General features: G+C 37.5%; 2 long non-coding RNA genes across 3 annotated transcripts; both read left to right on the top strand.

The window, feature by feature from the left end:
* The first annotated feature begins 5,963 nt into the window (after positions 1-5,963).
* On the top strand, positions 5,964-8,290 carry LOC112559894. Of its 2 annotated transcripts, none has more exons than XR_003098432.1 (3): positions 5,964-6,052; positions 7,252-7,336; positions 7,682-8,290. It is a non-coding gene; the product is annotated as an uncharacterized LOC112559894 (long non-coding RNA). The 2 variants fall into 2 exon arrangements; XR_003098431.1 differs by lacking the exon at positions 5,964-6,052 and adding an exon at positions 6,611-6,671.
* A 101-nt stretch (positions 8,291-8,391) lies between these two features.
* On the top strand, positions 8,392-10,217 carry LOC112560002. Its single transcript, XR_003098458.1, has 3 exons — positions 8,392-8,431; positions 9,542-9,630; positions 10,154-10,217. It is a non-coding gene; the product is annotated as an uncharacterized LOC112560002 (long non-coding RNA).
* The last annotated feature ends 711 nt before the right edge of the window (positions 10,218-10,928 follow it).

Raw genomic sequence — 10,928 nt, 5'->3', positions numbered from 1 at the left:
TTTTCCTTCTACTGTCTAGACCGCAAATACCAGCAAGAAGAAGAAATAGCGTTTTCAAAGAAGAGGCTTCCTTCCTTCAGACTTGCGCGCTTCTTACGGCTGCCGAAGCAGAGATGGTAATTCCTATAGAGAGGTACTTAACATGTTTATTTTGGAAGAGAAAGTGCTTCTACCTCGAGGTGGTACTTAACACTGACTTGTTCTAAGCTATATACTTGCCTGCTTTAGCTGATCACGTGACTCTTCTCACAGACCATGGTACCGACGAAATGGTGCCAATTGTCATCATGAGGATGCTATAGAAAATTTACATGTCCAACGTTGTGCATCGTCATACAAATTCACCGTAATCTGCCGATGACCACAGCTCGCTGGGAACCCTTCCACTAGCTTTCTTTTGTTGATTTTCCTTTTTTTTGTTTTTGTTTTTTTTTCAGCTTAAGCTAGAGTAAATTTTGCACACAATTTAAAAAAAAAAAGCTGCGGCATGTCTTCCCTGCAAATGAATTAACTATTTAAACGCTGTGTTTCCAAATAATGTTTAAGTAAAATAAAGGTATATTGACACAATTTACAAAGTACATAAAATACGGTAATGCTATTATCCCTAAAAAATTTAGATGATCTGTTGTACTCGTTTCAATTAATTGTTTCAAACTTCCAATTCAATGTGCTTGCATAATCGTAAAATGCAAACCGTTTTGCGCAAAAACATTAGTATTTGTTTAGCGACTCGAAGAATCTCGCACGCATGCGCAGTGGTTGATACTAACGCATTAGAACAACAATATTAGACTGATCGAGTTTGCCGTCATGAATGTTGCCTGTATCTTGCATCCGAGCCTTGTGCCCTTTGAAAACACGAAAACACCACGAGAATGTGCATCTCTAGCGATTGCTGCAAATTTGATGTCATAGGTTCTCCTTATAGTTATCTCAAGTTATCACAAGTTCACGAGAAGCATTGCCTGCAGAAGACACTGAACATAAAAAGAGAAAACTAGTTGATGGCTTGTGATCTTGATGTGGTTTGGTAAGAATATTTAACATATTTCATTCTTCAAGATATCGCATCGTATTTGCAGGGACAATGCAATTATCCATCTGCATCTTCTTGAACGTGTTGCTGTCCCAACATTACTTCGTCAAATTGAAGAAAAAAGTTCAGTATCCAATTCTTTAAAGATTCCAACCTTTTTATATATTTTATCTTTCGTGAGCACTGGCTGAATGAATGCAAACAAAAGGGTGCAAAGGTGAGAGTTGGGAGAGAAACATAGTTATGAAATAATCGCTATTACGAAAATGATTTGCTTAAACAATTTCACACAATTATTTCTGTGATCTCTAAAATATATTTAAAAAGATTTAAATTTGTATTTTTGTTTATAAATGGATCTTGCTTAAAAACTCGAAAGGCTTGCTTGCTAGACATAGAATCATAGTGTAACATAAGCGTTCATTAATAAAACAAAAACACATTAGGTAAACAAATACAAAAATAACGAGAAAAATGAAATGTGTGCCCGGAACGGAAAAGCTGCATTGTATATGTCATAGACATTTCTAAATTGCTAATCTTTACATATAGATAATGAGGAAGGTGTCATTCGCTACACTTATTTTGTTTACAGCTGTTGAGCAGCAAAGTTTATTATTCCTGCTGTCTGTGATATACTAAAATAGTTTTCGATTATATACAATGCTGTCATGAATTAAATAAAAAAAATTAAATCTACATTTTCCAAACTATTATTTACGTTAACGCCTGGTTGTTGACAGCGTGCTCAAAACGCCTAACAACCTCACTTTAGGTGGACTTTAGCTTCAGGAACTCCCACAACAATAAAGGCAACTTTTTCTAACTTCTAGGGTACTGAAGACTAATATTGCAGGTTTCTTCCCCACTAATAATGTGTTTTCTTAACACATGCTCTTTCTCTTGGAAAGAAAGAAAGAAAAAACTGTCCATAGTTTGCTAGTCACACAACACAATATAAATAAACCCTCATTGGAATAAACACTGCTGTGATCCAAAAATAGATGGACGGAAGAAATATGATAATCGAGGCCACAGAAACAGTCCCATTAAGTGAAAATAGACGCCACAAGAATTTGCTTCAAAGACGGAGAATTCATTGCTTATTCATGAGGAGCCTGTGACCGGGCGTGCCCTGTCTGGACACACCGGGAGAGTGCCGCCATCACATGAGGAAGCCAGAGAGAGAGAGAAAGAGCGAGAAGAAAAAAAAAAGGTGACAGAAGAGAAAAAAGAGGACAAGGTGACAAGGGGAACAGAGACAATGAGTTCCTAGTCATACTGATGTAACACGGTTTAAATTATGTCTTTTAATCATCAATTATTTCAGTGAACACTATCACAGCTACAAGTTTCTTAATAAATCCCGAACTTAGGTAACACTTTCAGCTTCCAGTTATTTATTAAAGGCAACTCACTTGCAATCAGAACGGTGAAACTTTCTCTTTATCGTGCCCAGAGGAACCTTTCTATCAGTTTGTTAGCGTTTACCTCGCGTTTTTCAAGTACAATTCTGGAGATTATCACTCGCCATAGGTCAGTAACGCACTCCCTTGGCTTCACATTTCCTTTACTGACCACCAGAGTCAGTCGAATGTTCTCCATGTATGGTCACAAACTGTGTGCGGCCCAGCTGTTATGTCGGTACATATTAGCTAATCCTTTTAACTAGCTCTGTGGCATATTCGACAAATAAGCATACCTAATAGTGGTCCATATTTTTAACATACGAACTGTTCTATTTCGTGGTAACACGATGCTATTGGGTTCGGGAGTTGGTCAACATCATTCCTTTTTTATTCTCATGGTCGTCTTGTTTCCTTTTCCTATGTTAAAACATCTAAAAACAACCCCGGAGAAGAAAGAGCAACAGTTAAAAACCCAAGGACACCCATAAGCATGCTGATTTCGAACCTCTCCGTAGGCTGATTTGTACTCTTTTGAGGCATAACAACCCCGTTGTCATCCATAAAATAGAAAATAAAACTCTCCAAATTGCTGACGAGCATCGACGGCCGAAGCTGGAAAGTCATGCAGTAAAGGTCGTTATTTGTTTATTCTTCGAGCGATTTTGAGGATGTTATGTTCACTAAGCCATAAACAAATAATTGTGTTTTTCATTCAGAATTTGATTTAAGCACATACAGCACTGCTCCTGAAACACACCATCTCGTCGAGCTTTCCGTCACTACTCTGGATCAGGCGCATAACATCGACATGGTACGTGCTTCGTTCTTCAGTTTTACCAATAAATCCAATATGCTCATTAAAAGTTATCAAACGAGAAAGTGAAACTACTGGTCTTCCTAGAGTTTAGAAGTTTCTAGTTTCCCATTATCCTACCATTTTTTGTGGAAAATCTGTATGTCAAACATATAGTGACTTTGACGTATGTCGCTTTTGCAAGTTATATTATTCCCTTCATTATCGTGGACTTGCTGAGACATCGCCTCTTTTCGACTTCGCTTAAGATGAATGTTTCGATATTCAGATCTGTTAGGGTTTACTTAACACCCACCCTGTCCTGAAGCTGAGTAGCAGTCGCTAGGTCAGCTCTTTGTGTTTAAGTGACGGACACAGAGAGGAGAACTCACCCTCATCTCCCACCACGCGAAATCATAGCCGAGCTCTGCTTAATTGAGAAACGTTGTCCCCGCGTACTGTAAAACTTCATCACGACTTTGAACAGTGACTGTCATTACCCTAGATTATTTATCTATATTTGAGTCCTCTTGACTGTCAGTATCTGTCACTTGTTTTGCAGAAGACTGTCACGCTCTCTCTTCTCTTGCGCTGGGTGCTAGCGCCATGGGAGGTTACTACCTTCTTGGAGGACGTGGCGTTGGATATGGCGGTTTACGGCTACCATATGGCGGTAATTGCTAAGTTTCTGCTTCTTTTTTTTTTGTTCTTTGTCTCTTCTTCCTATCTCCTGTAATCCTGTTTCCTCCTGTTATCTCTTTTTTTCTTTAATTTTAATTTTTTTCGTTTATTTTTCTTTCGTTTTCTTCAGGTATTACCACAGTCCTGCTGATTTCTAAAAATACGTAAACTGTTAAACTGCATGAAGGAAGAACCATACAACCGCCAAAGACGTACATAACCACAAGCTTCATCATATTATCTTGCAGGGTTACGGAGGTGTTGGCTACGGTTTGGGCTATGGCGGCTATGGTGGCTATTATCGAAGGCTACTAGGAGCTGGCTACTGGCTATGGCTATGGGCGGCTATGGCGTTATTTGATCCTGGCTAACGGCGCTGGCTATGGTGCGGCTACGGCTACGGCTAACCCAAGAAAGGGTTAGAATGTTGTTTTGAGTGCATCTAATATTGCTTCTGGTATCTAATAAAGACGTGGTGATCATATATAGCTGTGTTTTTTGTTGTTTACTTAGACTAACGTGATTTGCCTAACTACGTAACCTCTTGTGTGGCGCCGGATACACACAGATGCATGCTTACACTCTACAACCCACTGTCACTCCCCCGGACTATGAGGCCAGTGAAAGGCTCTAAAAAAGCGAGACTAAAAGAAAATGAACGACGCAAGACACATTCATTAACATATAAAAACTAAGTTTAATTTCTAAAAAAGGGGGACATGGGGAAATACCCCACGCAAAAAAGGAGAATATGACGGCTAGAAACAAACTGACTCAACGCCGTCAACAGCGTAAACTCGCCAAGCACGCCTTAGGTAGGGACACCCAAAACAACACACACACTGCGGCATGGAACGAAGGGAAAATGGTAATGAGTTTTTTTATGAAATCTACATAAAAAGGGGAGAACTATCAACTAGCTATTTTTGTCTTCTTTGCTTTCCTATCACTCTGAAGTGCGCAGTCCAACGCTGTCTTCGTCTCATGGCCCCTTCTGCCTGCCCGAGACTTAAGGAAAAAATATTGCACTGTCCTAGTACAGTTTCAAAAAAGTTAGTATTTTTTACTTTTACATTGTGCATTAGACTACTCTGCAGTTGAAAAATTTGTTATATAGTTGTTCGGGTTTTGCGGTATTCATTACTTGCCGCATAGCACTCGTCTTACTCGGCAATACTAGTGTAACCTGACACCACCCTTAGATCGCCTGTGTAACTCTCCATCGTGAAAAATTTGCATACTAGTATTGCAGAATGATAGAAGATTGACCAGCATACAGACCTCTTCTCTCCATTAGCATCTTTGTATGCTTCTGTGTGTGCGTAGACGGAGAAAGATGAAGTATCCCGATCACACAGTTTATCTCCACATTCATGTCAGGCGAACCTCAGCTACAGAAAAATGAGGACTCTTGATGATCTTAGACTCATATGTAGTCAGTCATAAGTGAAAATAAGATGTTTGTCAGTCGCCAGACATTTTGGGGGGCCTGGGACGATTCGATCGGCTTTCGGTGTTGGGACAACGTGGTCTTTATACTTGGGACGATAATTATGGTCGTGGCTGGGACGATATGGTTTAGGGGCGAAATGACCAGCCGTCTCCTCCCCTATAGCAACACATATTATCGAGAACACTAAGTACTTGTGTACTATACGTTTTCTGCATTCTGTGTTAAAATACTTTTTGTACCTCAAATTTTTACTATGTTTTCTCTTCTGCTGGAAGTACCAGTCGTAGGGGAGATGCAATGAGACGCAGCAGGTGAACTTATAAAGGTAAAACAATAACTAAAGGGAAGATAGAACTAATAGAAAGTTCCATAACAGCAAAAGCGAATGGTCGTCGAATTTTGATCCAAAATAAATAGGTAACACCACGCAACGAATTCCTTTTCTTGATCGGCTTATTCTTTACTGCATTTCGATCCATCTTCGGCAAGAGCAGACGACATTTGTCTTACGCTCCAAAAGCGAGATGACACAATGAAACTACATTGGATCAAACTGATTCAGTGATATAACTCCGCCAGTCAGTAATGTGCCTCTGACGTTCAATTTCAAAAGAAGTTTAATATCCTTGTCCTGTAGTGATTTCGCGCTAGACAGAACTGCTGGCGGTGATCGAAAGGTACTCATAGGAAGGAATGGTTAAGGTCTGCTGGAATTAGAGGGGCAGAGAACCAGCCAGCCGTATACTTATCTCGACCATGTACCCAAGAACAAGCGCAGCCATTGGTGTCAGCGAATGTTTACGAGGCTAATCGGACCTTTAGCGGTCACTCTGACATTTTAGATATGTGACCACGGGAATGTCACGTCTATTTATTTACTTCAGCTTCTGACTTCTGAAATAGCAGGTCGCATATTCATTTCCAACTGACATTCTCAGTGAACTGCCAACAAGTAATCAGTGCACATGACTTGCTAAAGATATAGTCGACTCGAAATTCGTCCTGTCTATTGCACCAGACATTGGTGTAGCCACTAACCGCTAACAGACGCACTTTTTAAAGTATTTTGAACTACAGCTGGCCCTGTCCTTACAAAGCGCATTTTCGAACAAACAGTCGTCTTGTTAAAAACTTTTTTCAGCTATCCTTAAGTGGGATGTTGACTATATAGAGCCTGGTCGAAGAGTGTTAGACAAATCCGACTATATGCTTACAGTAAGTACACAAGCTATATATGCACTGTATATATAGCCACTTACATCAGGGACGTGTAATATACAAGTTCGTGTTTACATGGTACGTTGGTTTTTAAGGACATATAGGCGGGCAATTGATAGTAAGACGTATTGCTTTATTTCGCAACATTCATTTGATTGTGATTCTTTATGTGTAACATATATGTTACTGCAGCTATGATTCGTTTTAAAAAACCAAAGTCAATGAATCATTAACATTGGTTCAACCAAAAGGCTTTGGCAAAAACCTATATGAATTCAGATTTTAAGATATTGAGTCACAGACAAGAAGATGATAAAGTGTCACAAAAGACCTCTATATAATAGAGGAAGTATAATATTCAGTTTGCTTTTGGTTTTGCTGATTTAGTGTTTATACATTGCCATTCTGACACAGTACAGTAAAAGCCTTTAATTCTAAGTATAAAGTGAGATTGAAATGAATTGATTTGAAAAACATTAACCCTATGTGTGATAAATTCAATTGTATCTTAACAGCCATTGTTATCCTTATGCTATGTATATGCTTATGCTCAGCTCAGATCTGCACATCACATACTACTTATATGATACAATATGCTCAGACAAGTATTTGAGTGCCAACATTTTAAGCATTTTTGTGCAAATGATCTTGGCTGCAGTAACCAGGATGGAGTTGATAAATATACTGTCTACAAGAGGATGGCTTGCTGTTGGTGCTGTTATACTTTTTGTCATTTGGATAAGGTGAGTTAAATTGTGATAGAAGCAAAGTTTCTTAAGATAATAGGGCATGCTGCTGAATAATTTCCAGGCATGAAAAAGAACAGTAGAAAAGAAAAAAAAACACAGTTTAGTACTGATCAGGTTAATAAGTACATGTGCAAGTTTTAACAGACCTTGATATGCAGTCATCATATTTTTAGCATTACATTTTAATTAAAGCTAATTACAGAATTAGAGAAGTAAAGAATATTAGAGTTGAGAAAATGTATTTATAGAGTATGATATGGAACATGATGTATTTTGTGTGTGTGTGTGTGGTTGTGTGTGTGTGTGTGTGTATATTTTTTATTCTGTTTATAACAACAGAAAAAAGTGTCAAGTGTATGACACGTTTAAAACGCAGGGAATACAGGGCCAACCCCTTTTCCTTTGCTTGGTACTACAATTCATGCATTTGCATGTAAAGTATTGCATTTTTATTGATCTAATTTTGCAAATACTATTGTTTTTTTCCCTTGAAAAAAATCATCCAGTAGTATCAGCTTTACCATTAGACCTACATTCATTTATTTAAACAGAATTTAAAAAGTGGGTTCTTTTTTCAAGAATTTACTACAATGGTTACATTATTAAGAATCATGTTGTCTGACATATCTTTCTGTACTCATTGTTTACAGAAACTGCAGGTGGATCATGGGAGGGAATACACATATTCCTAATTCTTGCTAGCCAAAAGTAGCTTTATCTACAGACTAATCTATTACAGTATTCCTTCTCTTGGTAGGGTATATTTGACAGTTTGGAGAGTTACAGGAGACAGTATGGAAACATCTATGGGTAATTCATTTGCTTGATTGCTTTGCTAATATGGAAATTGAGCGATAAAGAATTAATCTTTACAGACATAGTGTAAATGTCTGTTGTTTTCTCATGTTTTTGTGTGGGATTTGGCTTCTGATGATATTGGTATCCATTGAATACCTTTCCCACTATGATTTTCTTTCTTTGGTTGTAACGGCATTTTTACTCAACCCCACCGAAGTCTTAATGATTTGATTTGGACGATAGATTCGAGACATAATGGTAAAAAAGTTCAACTCATTTCCAGATAGACAGGTAATTTTCTTTAGTATGGTTTAGAAATTTCTTTAATTAAGATTAAGATCATAAACAAGCAAAGTGTACATGTGCAAGTATTTGTCTTCGTTTGCATGCTTTGCTTTTTGTGAGAGAGAGAGTAAATGAGAGAGATAGATAAGATCCCACGCTCAGTATTAAGACAAAATATTTTATACAAAATGTAAATAATGAGTTTTAAAAATTGGAAATTAACATTTTTTAAGATGCTTTGTCCATCATTTACTATTATTCCAAAGTTATTTCATAAAATGTAAAAATACACACATTTCATTTCACCATCATTGTTAGTACTTTTTATAAACCTGTAGCAGACCTTTCTCCCTAGCAGGCTCATATATTAACATCTCATGTTACAATCCACAGCAAGTGAGATTTATTAGTTTCAAACCTTTTGATGCTGTGCTACATCGCTCCCGGTGGAGCATTGGACTGTTCTGATACTGCTGTCAGTTACTTCAGCTCTGCAAAACGAAAAGGTTTGATTTTAACAATCTTGGAAATTTCACTGGCACATACACTTTTGTATTTAAATAATTATGTGGATAAGGGAGAGCACAATGCTGTCACTCATTCATCCCTTGACCTGTATCTGTCGATAGGGTGGTATATTTCAATTTTAAAATAATACATATAATAAACACTGAGTAATTTTAGAATTTTCTGTGGAGTTGCTAGAAAATATGATGTGACTAAATTGCAAAGACTTTGGTAAAATGAATTTGGAATAAGTAGATGACATAGCAAAGTCAAATGGCAATAACAATGTCAAGATTACTTGACAAATATGTGACACTGGAAATGGATTTAAAATATTAGAAATTTAACTGACTACTAGCTGTTGGCAAATGGAACTAATTGTGCAAAAGTCTGTCATTGAGTTTTTTAAAATTATTTTACAACAATGAATGCAGCATTAAACCTTGTGTTTCTAGTTACACAGATCTGAGAGGTGATAACACAGAGAAAATCAATATAATTTTAGAAATCTGTATGTAGAAAATCTTTATCTCTAAAATACACTATGGTTGTTGTTGCTGATGATTGAGCAGAGTGTAGATAATGACACATAATCATGAAAATTTGTAGATGATGCCAGCTGTGCAAAGAGTGAATGAGAGTCTGATAAAACTGCTGAAGATGAAGGCAGAATCAGGAGAACCTGTGGAACTCAAGGAGTGAGTTGCTATCTTTCTGTAGATCAGTATTTAAAAATGGTAAAGATCCAACAGCCTTGTAGTCATGGGGCAAGTGAACTCGGAGTTCCCTGTGCGCGAAAGTGTGCGTCTTTCTTGAAGAATAGCAATTAAGGGGGAGGTGGAGATAGTGTTAAAATTACCTGAAATGCAAAGCAAACTAATTTGAATGGAGCATTCCTATTTGAATGTTTTCTGCAAGTAAAAAATACTGCATTTAGTTAACCTGACTGATTATTAGAAAATCTATATGAACACTAAAATGCATTGGATAGATAGCTAATCCATTTTCTGTCTTTTGTTTCTTCTCTTGCCTCTTGGAAACGTCTTGTGAAAGAGTAAAGGTTATCATGTAGCAGGCATCTATTGGCTTGGCAATGTGAGATTTTTAATATTACAAACCTACCTACATTACAGTTACAATCTTAGATAAAATGATATCTCAGTAAGGCAGAATGCTATGGAAACAGATGAGTGCTAGCTTGCTATAACTTATGTTGAGCAGATTGAGTGGCGCTTACTGCATGGATGTGATCGCTGGGGCAGATTTGCATACTGTTGACGTCCCTGCATAATCCAAAGACAATTTTAACCATGGGAGAAACAGCAAAACCGAGGATACTTGTTTCATTTATTTTGGTAGTGCAGTTGATACACTCGTATAATGCTAATGTGCTAATAATACTCAGATTTGAGATGGGTAGGAACACTTTTATCACTGAAAAACAATTTGAATATTGGATTCTAAAATTCCAAAATCAAAGACATTTAGCCTTAGTGCAGAGCAGCATTGTCTTGTAAAATGTAGGCTTGTCATTTGCTTTCTTATAAGTAATGTAAATGGACAAATCCATATGCCATTTAATCTGATACCATTTATATTACATGCTAGCTCATGTACACAGTTTAAGTGGATGAAATGTCGAAATAATTTGCACATACCTTCCTTATGAGTGCACACTTCCCCATAATTATTCACTACATTTCATGGTAGTCTTGTGTAGTTTTATCCTCTCTCTCTTCGTGATATGGTGATGCTTAATATTATTTCTATCGTTGCTCAGTTATCTGGCACTGCGTCACGTTGCCCTATTGGAAGATTGGATTGTAGCGATGTCCACGGGCATCTTTGAGACTTCTTCTCGCAGTTTCATATTGACGTGTTCACCGAACTGAAGAGTGCCGAGCGGAGAAGCTGAGGTAGGTTAATTTGTTTGTATATTTGTACTAGGGATAAAACAATAGAGTGGTTGGAGTCAACGGGGGTGGGCCAGGACGAA

This window comes from Pomacea canaliculata, linkage group LG3 (assembly GCF_003073045.1).
Source record: "Pomacea canaliculata isolate SZHN2017 linkage group LG3, ASM307304v1, whole genome shotgun sequence".
Classification (NCBI taxonomy): Eukaryota; Metazoa; Mollusca; class Gastropoda; order Architaenioglossa; family Ampullariidae; genus Pomacea; species Pomacea canaliculata.
The sequence above is the reverse complement of the archived record's forward strand: the minus strand, read 5'-3'. Positions and strand labels throughout refer to the sequence as shown.